At 47.4% G+C, this 10,078-nt stretch overlaps 1 long non-coding RNA gene across 1 annotated transcript in view; it reads right to left on the bottom strand.

Annotated features, from left to right (window-relative positions):
• LOC113960670 overlaps positions 1–10,078 on the bottom strand; it is a 13,923-nt gene that overhangs the window by 2,147 nt on the left and 1,698 nt on the right. The gene's annotated exons all lie outside the window — the stretch shown is intronic.

Here is a 10,078-nt window from a genome sequence, read left to right on the forward strand (position 1 = left end):
CTGTTGTCGAGTTTCGGAGACTTGGCAGGAAGCCAGCTCCAAACTTGTACAGCACATAGTGCTTACCTTGGCGGGTTTGTGGCAGTGTGATGTAAATCAACCTGCCAAGCCTATCCATATCTATATTTGATCCATCTCCCACCATACCACAGAGGCTTCACTCTCTTAGCCTGCTTGATTGCAGGGCATGTGTCACAATTGTGGATAACCTGGGAGATAGTGTCCATGGTGAAATCCACCCTTTGGTCTCGTGCCCACCTATAGGTGACATCTCTTCCCTGATGACCTGAAGCATCATGGGACCATCGAGCTAGGAACAACTCTCCCTTCTCCTGCCAATCAAGGTCTAAATGTGACACTTTGACTTGGACAGCTAGGTCTTCCTGTTCGTTGTTGCGATGTTCCTCGTTTGCTCGGCTTTTGAGCATGTGTGCATCTACATGGTGGACTCTCTACCCAGGCTGTGATGTCTTGCCACATTTCAGAAGTCCAGATGGGTTTTTCTTTGTGTTGCCAATTGGCCTTCTTCCATCTGTCTAGCCATCCCCACAGAGCATTGGCCACCATCCATGAGTAAGTGTAGAGGTAAAGCCTTGGCCTCTTCTCTTGTTTGGCAATGTCCAAGGCCAGTTGGATAGCTCTGGGCTCTGCAAATTGAGTTGATCCACCTTGTCCTTCAGTGGCTTCTGCGACCTGTCTTGTTGGACTCCATACAACGGCTTTCCATTTCCGGTTCATCCCTACAATGTGACAGGAACCGTCAGTGAAAAGAGCAAAACATTCTTTGTGCTCTGGTAGTTGGTTGTATGGTGGAGCTTCCTCAGCACATACCACCAGTTCTCCTTCCTCTGCCAGACCTAAGTTCTCACCTTCAGGCCAATGTGTGATTATCTCCAAGATAATCCTGGATGTGGTGGTTTGAAAAAGGCTTTTCCCCAGGAGGTATTGTTTTTCATACTGGACCAATTAACAACTTTGTGGTTCTTGCGGAAATGACATGCTCACAGAAACGGAAGAGAAGAGGTTAATTTTTAACTGCGTGGCTAGAAGCAGCAGCAGCCATGCTCTAAATGCGCCAGGTGTGGCGCAGGGCCGAGGGGGCCTCTGCCCCCCCCCCCCCTCCTGCCGGCTGGGCCAGGAGCAGCCAGCCATGCAGTGGAGCCCCCCCTGAAGCCGGTGACCGAGGAGGACCCCGAAAGATCGGGAAAGGCCCCCGGGTCGCATTTTTTCCCCTCACAGTGGCGGGGGAAGAAAACAGCAACAGTGTCCAGCCGACCAACTAGAGAGCTGCAAGCGGTGGACACACAGCACTGGAACGGAGCCAGTGTGAGTCAAGGGGTGACGAGAGAGAGCTAAACTGAGAGAGAGCCCTGACCTTTGGAAAAGCAGCTACAACATTCAGTCATGTAAGTGCCAAGGGGAGACTTTCCCCAAGCGGGGGGGGAAGTCTCTGGGCCCCCGCTGTCCTAGTCCAGCTAAGACTATGAGAGTTAAAACTCCCCAGGAGTTTTCCAGTCAACTTCGCAGCATTTTCCTACCGTGGAGAGGAGGAGTGTTAATCTCCAAAGAAGCCCCCCCCAAAAGCTCGGGCTCGGGGGGGCTGGGATTTTCACAAAGTAAGAGCAGGGGATAGAGACTTTACCGAGAAGTGGGAGTCGACTCCCCCACACCCCTTAAAAAAAGAAGAATTCTAGCTGCAATAAATTAAAGCTGTTGCCTTAAAAAGATAAGAGACACTTAACAGTGCCACAGAAAATTAATTTGGAAGAACTGTAGCTTGAAAGTGAAAAAGGGCTTCTTTTTTTCTGGACTCTTTTTGAAAGAAAGGAGGGACCTAATCTAATGTAATATATTACTTTACTATAGAAGAGATAGTTAAGTTGTTACATGTATATATATGTGTATAATAAAATTGTAAATATTTCCCCTCCCCCTATATCAAGTTGTGTGTGTGTCTGAAAACTACTTCCCTCTCACATTAGAACAAATTGTAACAAACCTTTTAAATTAGCTTTTTTAAAATTCCTGTGTTTTTCAAACCACCACACAGGGTGATTAGGGTTTCCTATTCATGTGTGCTGTGTGATCAAGGCAATCCACTTACTCCATGTTGCGCCGGTGGCATGATGCATGGAAGGAACCTTTCCTTTGAACATCCACCCCAGCACTTGTAGTTGGGGTGCCAGGAGAAGCTGTGCTTCCGTGCCGATCACCTCTGAGGTGGCTTGAACCCCTTCACAGGCTGCTAGAATCTCCTTCTGTGTTGGGGTGTAGTTGGCCCCAGACCCTCGGTAGCCTTGGATCCAGAATCCAAGTGGTCGACTTCGAGTCTCCCCAGGCACCTTCTGCCAGAAGCTCCAGGAAGGACCATTATTCCCAGCTGAAGAGTAGAGCATGTTCTTCATCTCTGGTCCTGTCCTGACTGGGCCAAGGGCTACAGAGTGGACAATCTCCTATTTGATCTGGTCAAAGACTTGTTGCTGTTCAGGGCCTCAGTGGAAATTGTTCTTCTTGCAGGTTAGCCAGTAGAGAGGGCTTATGATTTGGCTGTATTTTGGGATGTGCCTCCTCCAGAAACCTATGGCACCTAGGAAAGCTTGCATTTCCTTCTTGCTGGTCAGTGGAGACATTGCTGTAATCTTGCTGATTACCTCTGTTGGGATCTGGCATCATCTGTCTTGCCACTTCACTCCCAGGAACTGGAGCTCTCAGGCAGGTCCCTTGACTTTACTCCTTTTGATGGTAAACCTGGTTTTCAGGAGAATCTGGATGATCTCTCCTTTCTCAAAGACTTCTTCTGCTGTGTCCCCCCATACGATGATGTCATCAATGTACTGCAGGTGTCCTGGGGCTTCACCCTTCTCTAGTGCAGCCTGCATCAGTCCATGAGAGATGGTGGGACTGTGTTTCCACCCCTGGGGCAGTCAGTTCCAGGTGTATTGCACACCCCTCCAGGTGAAGTCAAACTGTGGCCTACACTGCCGCTAAGGGAATGGAGAAAAATGCATTTGCAATGTCAGTGGTGGCATACCACTGGGACTCCAGTTCATACTGAATCTCCAGCATGTCTGGCACAGCGGCACTCAGTGATGGGGCAATTCATTCAAGCCACGACAGTCCACTGTAATCTCCATTCTCTGTTGGACCTACGCATGGGCCAAATGGGGCTGTTGAAGGGTGAGTGGGTCTTGCTGACCACTCCTTGGCTCTCCAGTTTACGAATCATCTTGTGAATGGGAATCACAGAGTCTCAATTTGTTCGGTACTGCCAGCAGGAATATATGCAAAAAAACCAGGAATAAGTCGAACAACATGATGCCTGAGGGGTTCTATATCCAATGCACAAATGGATTACTCAAAACTGTTATTCTGTTTCTACTTTTCCTCTTGTGCCCCATGTTGGGAAAAGCCAAATTATTGTCTTGGTTTAAAGACAATGTGTACCAGGAGGCGGGACCTCTGATGGAATAGAAACTCCTTCCTCCAATTATTGAAAAATTTAAAATTATGAAATGTTCGAATAAAGTGTAGAAACGGATAACAGCTTTAGTAAGAACAGAGGACAAAACAAAACAAAACAACCAAACAATAACAGAGAAAATGTCATCCAAAAATTACTATTTCTCCTCCATGCTGCTGAGGTGACAATGCAGTCCTGGAGCAGTCACGTGATCACAATGGAGCCGGGGCAGAGCTGCTACTGTGCCGGGCGGGTGACATGTGAAGAAGTTCACAAATGGCAGCTCTCCCCCTGAGTTCTCCCAATGCCACTGCAACGGTGGTGGTGGCCCTGCTGGCAGTCAAAAAGCAGCAGAAAGAGGAGGGGAATCATGCAGGTCAGGTGGCCGGCAGCGAGTCAGAGCAGCAGGGAGCCATGCGGAGCAGGTGGCAGTGGTGAATCAGAGTGCCGGGGAGCCGAGTGGGGCGGGCTCTGGGCAAAGATAGCGCGGGTCCAGCCAGCACTGCACAGCAGCAAGGCGGCGGTCAAAAAGCGGCAGAAGCGATGGCTGTGATTGGAGTGGCCGTAGGAACGGTGGGAGCGGAGGCTTCCCGGGTCCTGACTCAGGACAAAGAGAGGGCATTCCTGTCCTGACAGCCCGTCTTATCCCCTCCAAACTCCTGCAGGACCTCCCACAAAGAACCCTATCTCCCCTCACTCCCCCCAGATATCGCGGGACCCCTCATTCCTTAGATCCTGTCTCAGTTCTCACAGGAACCTCCATCTACTCTCACTTCCTCCTCCCCATCCTTATGCGACTGGCACCCCGGAGCATGCCGCACCTTCCTTCAACACAGCATGGTAGCATGGAGAAATTTAACAAGAAAATCTAAAACCACAACAAAAAGAAATATGGAAGACCCTCCTGTTGAGTCACAAGGTTCAGAGAAGACCCCCATGCTAACTGACCAACAGTTTATGCGTAAAGGCCCAACAGCACTTAACAGCACTTAATCAATAACTTAAACAATTTAGCAAAGGATTCATATAAAATGTACTATATCACAACAGTAACTCACAGGCCTAACTTACAAATCTAAAGTACTTAGGAATCTAGGTGTAGTGGGTTTCTGTGGTTGGGTTTTGGTGGAGGGGGGGGGCTACAGGGGTGGTTTTTGTTCGAAGCTGCTAGAAGCTTCCCCTGTCCCGTGGAGCCAATGCCAGCCAGCTCCAGGACAGACTTCCTGCCGCTGGCCAAGGCCAAGCCAATCAGGAGTAATAGTAACACCTCTGTCATAACATATTTAAGAACAGAAGATTGTTGTGCAGAAGGAATTCCAGTAAGGGAAGAGCGGAGTGAGAACATGGGAATAACAAGGTAGACACCAAGGTCAGTGCAGAAGGAGGGGGAGAAGTGCTCCAGGCACCAAAGCTGCGACCCCTGCGGCCCGTGGTGAAGACCATGGTGAAACAGGCTGTCCCCCTGCAGCCCATGGAGGACCATCAGGGTGCAGAGACCCACCTGCAGCCCATGGAGGAGCCCATGCTGGAGCAGGTGGATGCATGAAGGAGGCTGTGACCCCGTGGGAGGCCCAAGATAGAGCAGGGTCCTGCCAGAGACCTGCAACCCATGGAGAGGGAAGCCCACACTGGAGCAGGTTTTTCCCGGGTAGGACTTGTGGCCCCTGTGGGGGACCCATGTCAGTACAGCTCATTTGTGAAGGGCTGCACCTCATGGAGGAGTGACCCACAGGACAGCAGTTTGGGAAGAGCTGCTGCCCATGGGATGGACTCACGCTGGAGAGGTCCATCACGGACTGTCTCCCATGGGAGGGACCCCACAGGAAGCAGGGGAAGGACTCCTCTCTCTGAGCAGCGGCAGAAACAACAACTGACCATAACCCCCATTCCCGGTCACCCTGCACCGCTGGGGGGGAGGAGGGAGAACATGGAAGGAGGGGTGGGGGGAAGGTGTTTTTAAGATTGTTTTATTTCTCGCTCTTTGACTCTTATCCTGTTAGTAATAAATTTAAGTACTAACCCCACTTTGAGTCTGTTTTGCCCTTGAAGGTAATCAGTGACCTCTCCCAGCTCTTATCTCTACTCATGAATCCTTAGCTGTTATTTTTTTCTCTCCTCTGCCCAGTTGCAGAGGCAGAGTGAGAGCAGCTTTAGTGGGTACCTGGTATCCGGCCAGGGTCAACCCACTACACTAGGACAGCAACATTCCTAGTGCATTTGCTATAGCATATTCACACTTGCATACACACAGACATAAAAGAGCACATGCAAGGTATATATATTTGTGAAATATTTCCCTTGAATTCAGTGAAATGCTGGAGTTGGATGGCTTTGCATCTTCTTAATGGGCAAAGGGTTAACTCTCAGGTAGCAGGGGTATCAGCCCAGAATCTGTCATCACCATTTGGCAATCCTCTGAGTATAGCAAACATGAGAGTTCGCTGTCTCTGAGAGGCCCCACTCAGAGGGAGGTTGCCGGTCACAGCCTGCTGCGGGCCAGGAAATCTCAAAGCGTCTCACTTTGGACACCTGTTTATAGGTTTGCAAGAGAGTTTGCTTTAGTCATGGTAATTTTCCAACCTGGTCACAATTCAGGTAGGTAATTTCTTTGAAAATTTGATAATGAAAATGTTATTCCACTTGGGTTGTTATTCAGGCAAGAAGAATAAGTTTCCAAGGCTGTTCGTCTCCACTCTCCATTAGACTTATGCACTGGCCATATAGGACTGTTAAAGGGTGAAAGAGTCTTCCTGACTGCTCCCTGGCTCTCCAATTCACAAATCATCTCATGGATTGTCATCACGAAGTCTTGGTTAGTGCAGTATTGTTGACAGGACATTGTTGTGGTAGTGATCGGTACCTATTGTTCTTCTACCTCAGCAGTCCCACAGCAGATGGGTCCTCTGAGAGACCAGACAAGGTATTGAGCTGTCCAATTTCCTCTGTCTCCACAGCAGCTATCCCAAAAGCCCAGTGATGCCCTTTTGGGTCCTTGAAATACCCTCTCCTGAGGTAATCTATGCCAAGGATGCACAGGGCCTTTGGGCCAGTCACAGTGGGGTGTTTTTGCCATTTGTTCCCAGTCAGGGTCACTTCAGCTTCCAGTACAGTCAGCTGTTGGGATCCCCCTGGCACCCCAGAAATACAGTTGGATTCTGCCCCTACATATTCTTGATGGCATCAGGGTACATTGTGCGCTGGTGTCAACTAAAGCCTTATATTCTTGTGGGTCTGATGTGCTAGGCCATTGGATCCACACAGCCCAATAGATCTGATTGTCCCTATCCTCCACTTGACTGGAGGCAGGGCCCCTCTAGTTGTGGTCGCAGTGCTCATTGCTCACTTCCTGTAAATATGAACTGGCAGTCCGTTCAAGAGGATCAGAAGTAACATCAGCCCTTCTATTCTGTCTGAAGACCACTGGAAACTGGAGTGGCATTTATCCTTGAAGAATTTCCTCCTGTGGTTGTTCTTCCTCTCAAGTCACGTACTTGTACTGCTAGGGCAGAGGTGGGTTTTCCATCCCACTTCCTCATGTCCTCTCTGTGGTCATGCAGGTAAAACCACTGGTTACCTCATGGTGTGTATCCTCTCTCTCAAGCAGAGGGGCGCTTGCTTCCAATAGCAGAGACTCTGGTCTGTACTGGCGGGGCATGGAACACTCCTTTAAATTGTTGTTAGTCCTCTTTAAATTGTTGGAGGCCCTTGGACAGTCTTTCTATGGATGAGATGCAGGCCCATACGAGGAAAGAGTTACTTTCTTCATATAGCTGGAGTTTGGTAACCAAATTATCCACTCTGTTCTCCTTCTTTTGATGACATCAATGCCAATGAGTTGGCATACAGCGATGGCACGCTCCATACAAATTTCCACCATATGGACTGTGTACACTGGACCTCATCTGGATCTACAGGGTGTGGTGTATTGAAGGCATGGACTCAGGGGGAGAGGAACTGAGACAACTTTATTCAAAGGACACAGCCTTTTATAACCAACACAAACATGCAAGTATTCCTTATAAGACAAAAACTGTAACTGCAGCATCTAATTGGCTGCTACCTGTCACATGGGCACATGGCAGGCTTTCGAGGTTGCAACTCATTCCTGTGATGAGTTGCTCTGTACTCTGCTTGGCCCGAAACCTGCTGCTAAGGTCTGGTTCTTTCCAGGCCTTCGGCCTGCATATTCCCCACAATTCCACCTTCTTTATTTTTTAAGGACACTTGTTTAATTGTTCCATCTATGAAACATTATAAACATTTCAATAAACACAGTATAAAAATATACAGGCAAACCAATCCTAACTGCAACATATATTTAACTAACTATTTAACCCTCATCCCTTAAAGAGATCCCCAAAAAGGTTAAGCCTTACATCAGGCAAATAAAGAACCCAGCCATCCCAATTGTCCCTTATTCCACCAAAGGATTTCGTGCTGTGCCTCGGTGCTTTAGGGATTTGTCATTTGCCAGCTGGCTCTCCAACCAGGCGGGTCCAGAACACCATAGCAGGAGACAGGCTGCAAATCACGTGGATGGCTGTGGCAATGCTGGTTTGACCCATCTTGCAGGCACCCATCTTGGACCAGAACCTGTAGAAACTCAAGCATACCCTCTTCCCCATGTTATTATGGGAAAAGGTCCTTCCCACTGATTTGTTTGCAAGTTTTTAATTTTAACTTGGGCTTTTTCCTGAGGTTTCACATCATCTATGTTAAAGTGACGGTGGATAGCGATTTAAAAAATTTAATACATAGCAGGCTTTGGCAACACGTTCCTGTGGGGTTAACTCTGCACTCCCCCTTTTTTGTTTTTGAAGAGAGACCTCGAGGGTTAGTGTCAATAGAAGGTGCAGGCAAAATCTGCTGACAAACTGTTCTCTGGGGACATTGGTGTGGTTGAGGTAGTATTGTTGTATAAGCATGTTTTTATTTGAGGTATTGTTGATATCGAGTGTTCTTGAATTTTCACACATGCACATTTTTCCACTCATACAGGCGGCTGCCCTCTCACACTTCATGCACACATGTTCTGCATTTTTATTCTGTTTTGCTTTTTGGTGATAAAAATTGTGGGAAAGGCAAACTTGTGCAAATTGGTCTGGGAACACTGTAAAGCCTGCAAGTTTGTCTGCTTGTGCATTGCCTTTGCTGATTGGTCCTGGTAAAACCTTATGTGCTGTATAAAATTATAGAGGATTGGTTGGCAGCACAGGGACATATGGACATGGCTAAAGCTATGGACGAGCTGTTAGAATATAGAACGCAGCTTGTCTAGGCCCATGAGAAAATCTGAGACAGCAAGGCCATGGGAAAGCAGCAGTGTCCTTGTACGTGCTAAAACTGGCTGGTAAACAGGAGGTTGTGATTAGCAAAACAAAAGCAATTGGGAGCCACCTGTGTCAACAAAAGAAGGGAGTAAAAGTGCAATCAGCATTTAAGTAAGCACCAATAATGAACTCAGTTTCTGCAATATGTATGAGCCTATTATAAGGTGTATATTAGGCTGTTGGCAATATTCAATAAATGAAGCTTGTGGATTCTCATATCGAGCGTCTCTTTCTTCCCTCGTCACGACATAAAATATGGGTGTTCTCTGTGATCTAGGCTAAATGCAATTGGGGACATACAGGAAGAGAAGAAAAAATTGCAATGTTTTGTGACTTGGGAGGTGCTGTCCTGTGAAATCTGCAAGGGCACGCTGAAAGACAAAAGACTGGTTAGTCTAAAAGGTTAACTGGTGTCAAAGGGTAAATAGATAGTGCTAGGTTCAGCACCATCTAAAGTTAGCAAGCATTCCTTTCCTCTCTGAATAACCATGGCTATCATTTCTACAGCTGTGGTGACTGTTTTCCCAAAATTATGTGGCAAAAAGATCCATTCGATGATGATCAGTGGGCATGTGTCCTGTGGCATCCACTATACTAGAAGACCGTAGGGCTGAAAAGTTGGAATAAAAGACAAACAGGTTAATAGACAAGTTTGGTTTGTGACGAAAAGCAGTCTGAGTGGTTAGCTTTTTGATTACTACATCAAGAACAGTCTTTGCTAGAGGGGTGAGTTGCCGTGGAGATGTTAAATCTGAGTCCCCCTCCAGCAGCTTGAAAAGGGGATGTAGGTCTTCAGTAGAAATCCCCAACAGAGGATGACACCAGTTTATTGTTCCTAGCAGTTTCTGTAAGTCATTTAAGGTTTTTATCTCAGTCTGCAGAGTGACATTCAGAGGCCGAACACTTTGCTCTGATATCTGCCACCCTAAAAATTTCCAGGGCAAAGTTTCTTGCATTTTGACCTCTGCTATTTTAAGTCCAGCTGCTAAAGCTGCATGGATTACTTCTTGCTGCACTTGTCTTGCTTCCTGTTCTGATTCTGCTGCAATCAAAATGTCATCCATGTAATGATACAGTAAAACAGTGTCAAATTGTTTTCTGATTGGACTTAACACGGTTGCTACAAATTGCTGACAGAGTGAGTGTAGGACTATTCTTCATGCCCTGAGGTAATACTGTCCAGTGGTATCTCCTGTAAGGTTCTGCATTGTTAAGTGAGGGAACAGAAAAAGCAAAACACGGTGCATCCTGTGGATTGAGAGGTATTGTGAAAAAGCAGTCTTTGAGA

The sequence above is a fragment of the Neopelma chrysocephalum genome, unplaced genomic scaffold (assembly GCF_003984885.1).
Source record: "Neopelma chrysocephalum unplaced genomic scaffold, ASM398488v2 Primary Assembly neopelma1_96833, whole genome shotgun sequence".
In the NCBI taxonomy this organism is placed as follows: Eukaryota; Metazoa; Chordata; class Aves; order Passeriformes; family Pipridae; genus Neopelma; species Neopelma chrysocephalum.